Source organism: Zonotrichia leucophrys, chromosome 6 (assembly GCF_028769735.1).
Source record: "Zonotrichia leucophrys gambelii isolate GWCS_2022_RI chromosome 6, RI_Zleu_2.0, whole genome shotgun sequence".
Classification (NCBI taxonomy): Eukaryota; Metazoa; Chordata; class Aves; order Passeriformes; family Passerellidae; genus Zonotrichia; species Zonotrichia leucophrys.
This window is the reverse complement of record NC_088176.1, coordinates 24,390,942-24,403,939: the sequence shown is the minus strand read 5'-3', so window position 1 is coordinate 24,403,939 and position 12,998 is coordinate 24,390,942. Positions and strand designations below refer to the sequence as shown.

Genomic DNA, 12,998 nt, shown 5'->3' with positions numbered 1-12,998 from the left:
TCCTATCAGTTCTTCAGAACTAGTCTATTTGCAGTAGTCTGTATGATCTCCAAAGAATGAGACATCTGAGACTCACACAAGTCTTATAAAGATCTGCAGGTTTTCCAGAGGCACCTGGTTGTAAATACTTTCTGCATTTCCAGGGTCTTCTGTATATTCAACAATGGAAATGTTTCTGTTCCTTACAAATAAGTTCATTGATTCTCTAAGCACGAGGGAACAGACCAGCATGCTAATTGAAAATGCTTCACATTTTTAAAATTATATTAGCATTCTGTTTTTGTTCCTTGTTGCAAAGGATGAGTACATCCTTCTGAAGTGGGGAAACATCACACTTAAGGCAGTGACCTAATTCAGTATGCACCTGGCTTCCTGCCAGACTGTGGGGACTTTCCTTGTGTGAGCATGTTTTACTTTAGACATGTCCTTTTCATTCAGCATGCCCTAGATGGACACTGTTTAGCTGCTCATGAAATTCCAGCTGAGAGTTATTGTATTGTTTGTAATTTCACCCAGATGCCACAGATATTCACTGTATTAAGCCTCTTCCACACACATATTTCTTTTCTTGGCAAATTACACAATGAAAACATAAGGTCCAATGTCATCCCTTGCACATTGCACATTCCCTTTTCTTCTGAAGAAGAGTGCCACTGAGAACAGGACAGCTTGGAATGTCAGAGGAGCACTGGGCACACCTTTATCCTCTCACCTGCTGAAACCAAACACAAAGCAAGCTGGGCATCTGCTGTTGCAGAAACCCCAGAGGGAAAAACCTCAAACCATACCTTCAGTACACATCACTTCATCTCTGCTTAGAGAGTCTGCTGAGGTATATCCACAGAAAAGACAAAATAATGTGTCCAGGATTTTAGTACACAATTCTAGCTGAGTTAGTACTTAAGTCAGACTTGTCAGCTATTAGGAAGAAAGGAAGAGGGGAAAAAATTCACAAGAATTAACTGCTGAAGTTCTCACTTTCCATGGAAAACTAGTGAAGAATCTCACCCTCTTTACTGACCAAAAAACCCCATCTTTTTATTACAGTTCTGCCACCTGATATGCTTTCAGCTATGGCTCTGCCTCCCAAGCATACACACACACACATGCACTGCTGGATGGGAGAAAAGTTAAAAGGCACTATCAATTTATGGAAAGACAACCCACATTCAATAAAACCAATAGGAAAGTGAAAATAATCACGAAGTATTTTAGACCTTACCAGTTTCACACTGAATTCTGAACAATCTGAAAGTTTTGCTTGTACACATTGCAACCATTGCCCAGGGTAAGCATATACAACAAAGCTTATTTTCAACTTCTTGAAAGTTTAGAATATGACATACTATTCCAATTAATCCCAACACCCCCCTTTAGTTGATCAGCACTGAACTTCAGCTTTGCCTCAGGTTTGTTGCTCACCTTACCTGGTTGACACCAAAAGGAATTTTTCAAGCTATCTCTTGATTTTCATCAGTTTCCTTTCCTCTGACAAAGCCAGAGTCCCATGGGGGAAACAGGGAACAATGATGACTGTGCACTAATCACTGAGCATCTCACTTCATTTTTAATAAAAGACGTGGGAAAAAAAATGAACAGTGGTGAACTGTCCACATTAAAATTCATCACAGGCTGTTCATAAAGTGCTCAGCATATCTGCAATAGGTAGCATCAGATATTTCTTTAATTTCTAAATGGGAAGGGAAAAAAATCATGCCTTTGGCAAGAGGACCATTCTAGAACTCACAGTATACCAGGAATAAGCAGTTCAGGCATGGGAACCATAGGAAAAAGTTACTTCAGTGAAGAGTGCAACAAACACAGGATTTATTACTCAAAAAATAATATTCTCCATGCAAATAGTTTCTACTACAAAAAGCAACATTGTTGTTTTGCCAGCAGAAACGCTGTGCTCCAAAATAAAATTAAGACCAAACCTCCACAAGTTTCCTCTGCAACATCAGAGGTTGCAGTATACAGGGAAGATATATCAGATTTCTTATCTCCCTTGTTTCATGTGATAGGTCAACTCACTCTCAACATCGGGGAGAGATAAAATCAATAAAAAAACCTGCCTTTTCCAAGGACCAGATCCTCCTTATTAATTACATCTTTTAAGGATAAGCAAGTGAATCAACAGACTTTGTACTGACTTGTAAAACATAGAAATATAGAGAAGAGTTTCATTTTAATAGCAGCGCTCAATCATCTCAGAGATCAAGAACAATCAAGCAGGTCACGCTTTTTACAGCTTGCCCAAACTCTCTCTTGCAATTTCTGTCTCAGTTTCAAGTTCCCAGGAATGTGTTTTTACAACAGCAACACAGCCTTGGGGGCTGCAGGAAGGACCCATCCTGCTCATGCCCCACACACCCCTTCCCTGCCCCGTGCACATGGGCAGAACATAAACCAGCTTGCCAAGCTGACAGAATAGGAAATACTGTGGGGTTTATTGCCTCTGTTCTCAAAAAAGCAAGCAGAAGGTGATATCCAACAACCTAGAAATGGTGGCATTTTTGCCATGACAATGCCTGGAAAAAGCAGTCACACTGCCATGCTTGAAGGAAATAATAACTGTAGTGTAGAGATTTAAATGCAATTATTTCATGACCTACTGTGAAATAACAAGGAAAAAGAGCAACCTTTTGCTGGAGCAGTTTTATCTCCTATAAATGACAGAAGCAAGCATGTTATCTCTTGTCTTGGCATTTGTTGTTCCTAAACAAAACTAAACCCATTACGTAGTTAAGTGGACAAATGAAAGAACAGTATTATTCACATTATTTACTTTATAACTAATCCAAAGTAAGCAATGAGCTTATGAATAGAAGCCCTGCTTTGGCTTCAGTGAATCCAAAGCAAGTCCAGTTGTCTGGAAAATGCTGAATTAAAACTGAAACCCAACCAGCTACACCTCAACCACACACTGGTCAGTATTATTCCATTTCAGGAAACAAAAGTAAGCTCTCAGTCACCTTACTGTTTTTATGAAGAGACACATCTGCTTGGCAAGAAAAACTAGGTAAGACGTCCTAAGGAGGACCAGCTGAAGGAGTTTCATTTTCTTGCTTGCTTGTTTTAAAATTATTATTGAACAGCTGTCACGAAAAGCTCTTCTATCTTCAGCTTTCAGAAGACAGTAGCTTTTCTGTATGACACAACTTTTCCTATCACTTACATTATTTAGCTTGTGGGTTTCTGCACTGCTGTTGGTGCTATTCCTCTTTTTAAATTTGGCAAGAAAACCACAAACTCCAAGTTTGGTGAAGCTCGTCTTCTTCCCCTTATTCTCAGGAAATTAAAGGAACAGCAGTTTTATATGACTACACTTACTGCACCTACTTTGCTGGTTGCTAGAGCTCAACCTAGAAATAAGAACAGACGCACAAGAGCTACCTCAGCACAGTTATCAGGGAAGATCCTTCTCCTGGTATTCCCAACACCTTGAAGGTAATGCTGTTTTTCACATGAGCATTAGGCAAGAATCCAGCCTGTTCTTACCATGAGGCTTTGTTAAACCCTTATTAAGGACACAGTCCCCGCAAGGGGCTGCATAAATTATAACACAGCAGCATTTGGGTTCCTGGGCACAACACCTGAGCAGCCATACCCAGCAGCCATGCACTGAAAGGCGGCAGAGCCTCCCACCAGCTGTGTAACACTGCACACCCCGTCAATGGAAAAAGTCTGTGGAGGACAGCTTAGGCAAAACTAAATCCCACTTACAGCAACTGCAGCTTATCTTCAAGGATGCACAACAGTCTCTGTTAGACCACATGCTGGGAGATGTTTATACCTCTTTCTGTAGGACAAAGCAGCAGCTGCAGCAAGAGGCAGAAATTAAACTTAAGATTCCCAGCAGTCTTCAAAAAGGTAATGCTGTAGGTAGGGCTTTTCTGCACAGAAAACAGCCTGCTTCAGAAAGACACAAAACCAGTTACACTTAGAAACACAGCATCACCTTGAATCAAAGTGAATGAGGAAAGGTGAAATACTCTTTGTGCACCCTAAGTGTCTAAACAACTTAAAAAGCTAAATATTTCCCCCACACAAGATGAGCCTGCTCCCTCAAATGCAACAGGGCAGTAAAAGGTGATACCAGCTCACGTGCACAGCATTTGCACAGCACACCTACACTTTCACTGATGCTGTGTTCTATTTATTAAAATTAATCATTGAGAATGGCTGCAGTCTTCCACTGTGGAATGGTAGCTGGCAAAACCAAAGAGATGAGAATAACGTGGTCTTCCTGCAATTGCTTCACCTGAGTTCCACATCTAACTGCATTCCCAGAATCAAGCTGTCTTCTCTTTTCTCAGATCTCTGTTATCTACTTAGCTATATATGGAGATCAAGATAACATAGCTACTGTAACCCAGGCATAGTGAAAATATAAATCCCGACCTATGTATGGAGCTGTTTTTAAAGGGTAATTGTCATTCAAGTTCATACATGGAGCCAGTGAAGACTTCACACTGTGGGAGGTAAGAACAAAGGTCACACATGCAGTTTCCTCACACTGCAAAGCAAATCTCAAAATGCTGTAGAGCAAAACAGATCCTTTGAGGCACTCACAGGTGGCTCTCACACGGAGATTTTCTTTTTCTTAAGTAATCAAATGAAGGGGTGGAAAAGGACAGCCCATACCCAGAGTGTTCTTTCTAACAGCTGCACAGCAAATTGGCCAGCATTTTAAAAAAAGTTAGAGACTTAATAATGTGGAGAAGTTAAACTTTTTCCTTTTTTTGGATTTTTTTCCTATGGTAAGCGTGATACTGTTTTCAAGGATGCAATATTCCAGACTATGATGCAGCTATAGCAGTCGAAGTGGAAACAAAAAGAAATTAAATTCTCAAGTGCATCTGACTTTCTTAAAAATACTTTCAAACTTCTATTAATAGCCATCTTAAAACCAGAAATGTTTATAGGAAATTGATTTAAATTTAATAAAAACGTTTTGTTGGACAACTATGCACCACAGCAATATTCTCTGAAGTAATGATTTATTGCCAAATTTTTTGAGGGTTACCTGGACCAGGGAATATTTGTACATGTCTCCTCAGTGCATGTTTGAAGATCCTGAAGTGACCATTGGAAGACATTCCTGTGCATTTTGTCCAAGGGGTAGTCTGGCCTGAGAGTTTTAAAACAAGGAAAACCAGCTTAAAATACTACTTGATCCAGAAATCCTGAGAAAATACTGCTTTGAAAATCAAGCACCCTCAAGTTTCTCTTAAATAAAACTGAACCAGATAGTTTAAATTCACATGTGGTTTTGAAAACTGTGCTCACTTTGCTATTCCTCAGCCCTCAATTGAAAATGGAAGGAGAAACACAAACTACCAATGTTTTTAGAAAGGCTAAAATTCAGTGTAATAGCTCAGGTTCTGCTTTCAGCACAACAAATCAGCCATGAATATGTCACCAGCCATGAAAGCTGGATGCCAAACAATTGAGAAACATCTGGTGCATTCCAGAAGCACAGCTAATGTCATCTGTAATTTTTCAGTATGACATTACACCTAAGCATTAACTTACTCTTAAAGGACTAGCAATACCAAGCTTCACCGGAAGCAGAAAAGCCAGCAGCTTGTCAGAACTGTCTATCTGGATATTTTCCTTGTATTGCCAGAATGAACAACTGGAAACCTCAAACACTGAGCACTTGGGCACTATGCTGCTTCACCTCTCTTGCTTTGTTTTTCAAGTCCCTGAAGTCAGTCTTTGGACCACTTGAACTGCCTTTCCTCCCCTTTTCTTCAGGAAGAGATCCTCATGGTCTGAAGGGGAGAGAAGCCAAGAGTTTTTGCAAACCTCTGCTAAGTTTTTGCAGGCTCCTTTCACTCTTCTTTCGCTGTGTTCAAATCTCACTACTTTTTTTTTTTCTAACTTTTTTTGCTTGTTTTGCTTCACAGCAGGGACATAGAGGTTGTTAGCACAGACACTTGTCATAAGTGCCATATTTAACACATGGTTCTACCGGCAACAGCTTCTACTACACTGTTTGAACACTTGTCGAGAGTTGGTTTTTCCCCCCTCCCTTCCTGTCCCCTCACACAGTTGATTTAAATCCCTATCATTTCCGCGTGCTCAGGACCTTAAACTAAGGAGGAATTCTGAAGAGTTAAATGCAAAATAATTCAAAACCACTGGATTCTGTCCAAAACCTAATTTAAAAAATCCAACATAAAGAAACATGCATAGCAGCACTTCATAGCAGAATCTAATACAGTGTTTTGGATGCTAACATCCCAGTTTGCCAAACACTGGGGGCACTGGGGCAAAGTTTGCCCTGCAGAGGCATCTTACTGGAGCAATGGTTTGACTGTGCTGGGAAGAAACCTGCCACGCCAGCCTCTGTGCAGCCAGCACTGAATGCAACCAATACTCATCCTGCTACCTCACAAATTGTATGTCTCTTCTTCAGAAGACAGAAGTTCTGCACAGACAGAAGACATGCATCAGGAACTCACAGAGCACATGGAAGATGGACTACACTACCATCACTCAGCAGTCTCAATTTTCACTCTACCACAGCACAAGACGTGCAAGGCATCTGCTGCCCCTGGGGCAGTGAGCAGCATCAACAGTGCTGTCAAGTGCCATTCTTTCTGACACCACTGCCTGGGTAAGCCTTTAAGAGACAGCAGAAGTGCTACCACAAGCCATCTGAAAGCTGTCACCTAAAATACTCTTGCAGGACAGACTTTATTTCACAGAAACTTACAACTTAGCCTCAGGACTATGGGTTCACTCTGAACAGTGCTCAACAGTAGCACTTGGTGTTTTCAGTGTGCTTCAAAACACAAGTTCATTTACATCATTTCCTCTGCTTTAATTCAGCTGTGCTCCCAACAGCTTCAATTGCTTCCTGTGCATCGCTGCTCAGCACCTGCCCCTGCAGCAGCAGCACAAACTCCACCCAGAACTCTCCAAGTATTATCTCTGCAGTTTCTACGGAGAGTATGCAAACACCACACACCAGCACTGGGGGAGCAGAAAACCTGCCTGGTTACTGATCTGGCTGCAACTGACTGTCACACACAGCACACTGTCACTGTTGTGACAAACACAATAGCCACACACAGAATTAGCTCAGAACCTCTGCACAGCAGCACCTCAGCCATCAGCTTTAAATTTTCATGTCTTCCTGCAATTACACACCTGAAAGCCACAAACTGTCCTTCCATGTCCCTGGCAACTGGCATCGGAAAAACCATTAGGGCCCTTTTCTTTACACAATTACCTGGGGCTAGTCAATACTAAACTGCTGCAGGTTCATACACAACTTTTTGGAGAACTCAGGTGTCCTATAATTTTGGTCTTCTATGAAAGCATTCATATATTGTCCTGACAAAAAGCACAATTAACAGTACAGACATACTAACCTCATTTTGTGCTTGATGTTCATTCGTCAGAGTTAAATACAAGAAGTGTCTGCATAAAAGAACCTCACCTGTTCAGTAATTTTACTTGGAAATGCAATAACTGCAAGTACTGTATTTCTAAGCTACTTTTAACTCCTACCTGTTGTGCATTGTATTATTTTTACTCTGAACACCTGAGAACCTGCCTGGAGCTACATTCAGCAAAAGGAGACGACTGCTGCCAGCCACAGCCATTACCAGTACGCAGGTAGGACCCATCTCCAGAGGATCTGTTAGCCATGAGAGAATTTTACTTTTGCTCTACAACTAGCACATTGATTTCCTTGAACTGAAATTCCCTCCAGTATGCTAGAGAAGAGTAAAATTACTTTCCCTAGTTTTTGGGAGAACAAGTGCCAAAAGTCTGCCCACCAAACCCTGCACCAGCACCAGCCCAGCCACCCCTACATTGCTGAGACAGCCACAGCACTTCCATCCTGCACTTCTTCTTTAGTTGCCAAGGGTGTACTTGTACTCAGACTGCCACAGGCAAACATTCTTACCCCTCCATCTACTGAAGAAATGCACTGATGGACATTTTAGGCCACTTCTGGCCATGGCAGAGAAGCTGATGGGAAGCCTCACTTTTGACAGCAGGATGCACGTGGTAGCTGTTGGGTGCTGATTTGTGCTTTCTGGACAGCTGCCCTAAGTGACATCCCTACCAGAGAGCACAGTACCACAAGAGTAGGATCCACTGCCAGGAGCTGCTTGAGCAGTGAAACACCACCAGCTAGTGCAGGGAGCAGGAAAGGTAAGAACAAACCCAGACAGACCTGCCCTTCACCACCCATCCACCAGTGAAAGAATTAAAGGGGGAAAGGCTGAAGTGAAACAGAGGCAGCTCTGCCCCTGCTGCCCACCCTCCTCAAATGCACCTCCCCAAGGAGACACGGGGACCCTCCACTGCAGGGACATGGGCTCAGACCAAAACCTTCCCAGGAACACAGGAAGGGCCACAGGAAGCAACCACACCCAAGAGCACCGTGCTGGAAAGCACCTACACTGCAGGCAGCCTCAAATCAGTAAACAGGCCAATAAAAAACACTACTGCCACTTTTTATTACAGCTGGATATGACTGTCAGGAAATAGACTTAAACAGTACAAACATGATTCCTCACAAGATAGTTTCCTCATGTCATCTGATTTAGATTCTCTGAACTTCACTCTGAAACACCAACTCTTCTGATGCTCTTCCCAGAGCTCACATTTGCACTCACAGCTGGAAGTAACTTGCCAGTTTTATCAACTTGCTTTTGGAGGATTTGGTGAGTGAATGGAAAGAGCCTTTAAAACAAGTAAGGTAAAGCAGAGATTGTTTCAAGATATTACTCCCCCACACCCCATTCAGAAATGATCAGGAGCAAGCGGCCCCTGCCAGCCTGACCATAACCCCGAGGTGCAGCACAGACAGCCCAGTGCCAGCAGACAGGCTGCAAGCCTCTCACAAGCATTTCACTGTGCCAGGCTTGCACAGGCAGCACCTTCAAGGATAAGGGAAAAAAAGCCATCTTCCTTTATCCTTCAATCTCCCGTCTTTAGTGACTACACACAGCTTGCAATCATTACCTTGTTACTCTTCTTACAAGATTTTCTCAGTTATCAGTGACCATCAGAATCACCAATTTAGACTTCACACACCATAAAGTATTAGATACCCAAACAACACCAAGCTGAATAACTTGTCAGTCTACATTTTTAAGTACACACAAAATACTTGCAGCCTTACAATAAATTTTTTTAAAGGCCTGGATAAAAGCAGAAGCTAGCTGCACCCAAAATGGGCCTCTAAACCAGGGTCTAAAACAGTACCCTATTCAACTACTTTTGCACCACAAGACACTCATGACTGGAGGGCTGTAACTTGCAGAATTTTTCCTGCCCTCAAAAAAAAAAAAAAAAAGAAAAAAGTAAGAGCTTAATAGAAAAGAAATTAAAGAAATTAAAGATATTAAAGTAATTGCACACTTCCAGATTTTGTTTTTAATGAGCTATAATATTAATGGATGTGCTGGGCTTTTCTAATCATCATTCAGAATGAAGCTGTTCTGGCAGACAGTAAGAAGTCCCCTTCCACAAATTTCTTCTTACAAGCTGTGGTTCCAACTCAGAAATAAAACTATATTCCCATTCCCTTCATAAAGCATTATATTTCTTTTATCAGCACCTTGTGAGTTCTGGTCCCATTTCCCCACTTCCAGCACTAAGCTTAAAAGAGCATAATTAGATACACAGATAAAGCAGTTATTTGTGGTTTGGTCTTTTTTTTCTAAAAACAAGCTCCTGAAAATATTTTCTTCCCAATGTGCCCTTTGAGAATGATTTTTTTTAAACAAAGTCCTGCACTCTTGAAACCCCTGCCTATTTTCTACATTACTTTTCCAGAAGTAAAATTATTATGGCCTTTTCCCACACTTTTATTCTGAAGGGCTGATCCTTTAGAGGGCAGATGAGCTAACAAAAAGCCAAGGACATCATCAGCTCTAGCACTTATCCAAAGCCTGACTTTCACCCCACCTCTGTGATCCTGTTTTCGCATTATTTAAGGAGAAAATACTGCAAGTCATGAAGCTTGCTTCATAATGACAGGCTGCATCAGAGACAAGAAAAACATTGTGCAATTTGTTTTCTGCAGTGAAAAAACTGACCTCATATTTCTCATACCCGCCCTCCTGGGAGTTTTAGTTTTATCTCTTTTTAAAGTTCAGGTGATTCTGATGGATTCTTTTTATAAAGAGGTGCACAGAACACTTCTGGCAAGCATGAAGTAGCAGACTGTGATGCAGGGGTTGAAATCCTTGTGCCAAATATGCTTGTGGGTTTTCTTGGTAAGAGACCACAGCTACTTACTATTTAACCATGCCCTCAGATGATGTTTCTCACTGACTTGGGAAGACCCATATCCTGGGGCTGGATCATAAAATCAAAGAATTTACATTCAAGAGTAATTTGGTGCAACTTCTACCACAATGCAGCAGCTGTACCAACAGCTTTGGGGGTTTCTTTTTCTCCTTTATTCCTTCCTTCCTTAAGCCTGAGAAAAACGCTAAAACAAAGTCATGGGATCAAGAAGGAAAAGAACTATTCAACATCAACTAATCTTAATCACACTGAAGTTCTCACAAGTTTTCTCCAGCAACAGACAAGCTAAAGAATGTCTGTTTGAGCAGTACAGTCATGTACTTCAACAGCCACTACTCCTCCCATGTTCAGCTGCAGATGGTTCAGGACAGTGGTGCTGTGGCAATGCTCAGTGCAGGCTCCTGATATTTCTGATAAGGACTCACTGGGAGAGTCTCCCACAAAAGCCTCAGGGTGTAACTGAGGCTCTGAGCTAACACCCCTCTGCAAAACACATCTACCTCCACTGACAGCTACTGGGAATATTCCCAAGCTGCTGCCTTTGGTGCTCCTCGGAGACTCTCTTTCTAGCCAATAAATAAAGGGAAGCCAGAAGTTTCCCTCAAACACACTAAAGCAAGGTAGGAACTTGCAGCTAGTGCATGCTGGAAAAGAAGAAACTGTCCTACGAGGCCTAGCATTACAGCCTCCAAGAAGAAGGGGGGAAAAAAAAGGTATTTTTACTGTATGACCTTAAACTGAGAGATACTGACTCAGTGTTGAAACAACCTCTCTTTTCTGCAGTTAAGTTACCGGTGCAAAAACAATACAGTCAGTCCTTATCCATCATCTACAAGTTTAGCAGAAGAGATCAGCATCTCAATTTCCACCTGACAGAGGGACTTGAAGAGAAGGAAAGCACAAACAAACAGCAAAACCACAGAACAAAGTAAACACTGATTACACTCCACTGAAAACATGTACTACCAAATTTAAATTTCTACATACTTAGGTTTAAAAATGGTCTTGCAAATTGCAACATCCCCCGTTACTGCTTTAGCATTTCTGAATTAATTGCCTGGTGACAATTACACAATTTATTTTTATGCTCAATACCAAACTCTCACAGTTTGCAAGAGCACAGAATTTACGGAGCAAGAACGTCTGACAACCCGGAGATGTAAAACACAGTTGAAACAACGCTCAACATTCCACCGGGGATAATTAAGCACCCTCATCATAATTTCCCCAATGTTGGGGGGTTGCTGGAAGGAACGGGGGTTTCTCGCGGCCGCAGCGAGCCCGAAGGCCGCCCCACAGCCCGGCACAGCCCCGGCACAGCCCGGCCGGGCGCTGCCCCGTGCCCGCTCCAGCGCTGCGCTGTGCCGGGGGGCCGCCTGCTGCATCCCGCTGCCTGCGGCTGCACAAACGCGCTCCCAGCACGCCCACGGCCAGCCAACACAATGGAAACGCAGCCGTGAGGGACAGATTCGTTTTATTGTTGAGACAGCGCTATGGTACCACCGACCCGGCGTCCAGGCCGCCGCGCCAGGGCGGTCGGGGCAGCCCCGGCTGTGCAGACCCGCGGCTGCCCGGGGCGGTCGGTGCGGGCCGGCCGCAGCCCGCTCCGGGCCGGGACACGGGGCCGGGCCCGCCGCCGTGCCGCTGCCCGCGGCCGGCAGGGCTCCGGGGCGCTGCGCGGCACCTTCTGCCGGCAGCGGAGAGGGGCGGCGGGCAGGCGAGGGGCGCGGGGCCGGGGAGGAGCGGGCCGGCCGGAGGGCGGAGGGGCGCGGTGCCGCCGTACTCACCGCGCGGGCCGGCGCGGAGCCCGCCTGCACTTCCTGCGCGCTCGGAAATGAGCGGGCGGGACCCTCCGCCGCGCCGCTTAAAGGGGACGGGCCGGCCGCCCCCGACCGCCCCCGGGGCGGGACCGGGTCCCCCGCGCAGTCCCGTGGGGGAAGCGGGGCCGCCACCGCTGCTCGGCAGCAGGGAGGGGCCGAGGCACCTCCCTCCGCTCCCGCACCCCGCCCTGCGGCGCCTTCGCTCCCCGCTGCCCGGAGGCGGGGGCGCGCCGCGGTCCGATGCGCCCCGGGAGCGGCGAGCAGCGCTCGTCTGAGGGCGAGAGCGGAGCGGATCAATGCACCCTCCGCGGCTGTGCCGGCCGCGCCCGCCGGCGGGCCCTCAGCGCCGCGGCCGCACCGAGCGCCACCGGGGGCTCCCGGGCCCTGCGCTGCCCGCTCGCAGCGCTGCCCGGCCGGGCACTGACCCTGCCTGCCCTGGGAACAGCCCCGGCTCTGCCCGGGCACCGGCAGCGCAGCTCCTCTGCCTGCCCTGCATGGGGCTCCGCAGCTCGCACAGTTCCTGCAGCAGCAGCACAGTGATGCTGATTCTCACATGTTAGCAAAACCCTGAAATCTAGCCTTTATGGTGGAAACAAGAAGCAGAATTTCCCAATAATTGTTTTTTAATTATCCAAGTGTTTATGTACCGTTCTATATTTCCAGAAGAACGTTTCACTACACTAATTTTTTTAAATATTAGTTTTCTGCAGGGCTTGACCTGAAAAGAAGCCAGGCTTGGGAACTCATGCAGCTTCCAGCCACATACATGAATGGTGGCTTGTAGCAGTTTAAAAGGGGAAAGCTCAGGAAGCTGGTAAGTTAGGAATGTTCTCCCACAGCTATGTACCAAATGGTTTTGCTCCTGCTCGTCAGAGTTGGAGAAAGCCA

The 12,998-nt window shown here is 44.8% G+C and overlaps 1 protein-coding gene across 1 annotated transcript in view; it reads right to left on the bottom strand.

Moving 5' to 3' along the window:
* The window catches only part of CSGALNACT2 (chondroitin sulfate N-acetylgalactosaminyltransferase 2), a 32,704-nt gene extending 20,489 nt beyond the window's left edge, over nt 1-12,215 (bottom strand). The window contains exon 1 of the mRNA XM_064716983.1: nt 12,078-12,215. The gene's annotated coding sequence lies outside the window, so the exon portion shown is untranslated. The remainder of the gene's footprint in view (nt 1-12,077) is intronic.
* Between the last annotated feature and the right edge of the window lie 783 nt (nt 12,216-12,998).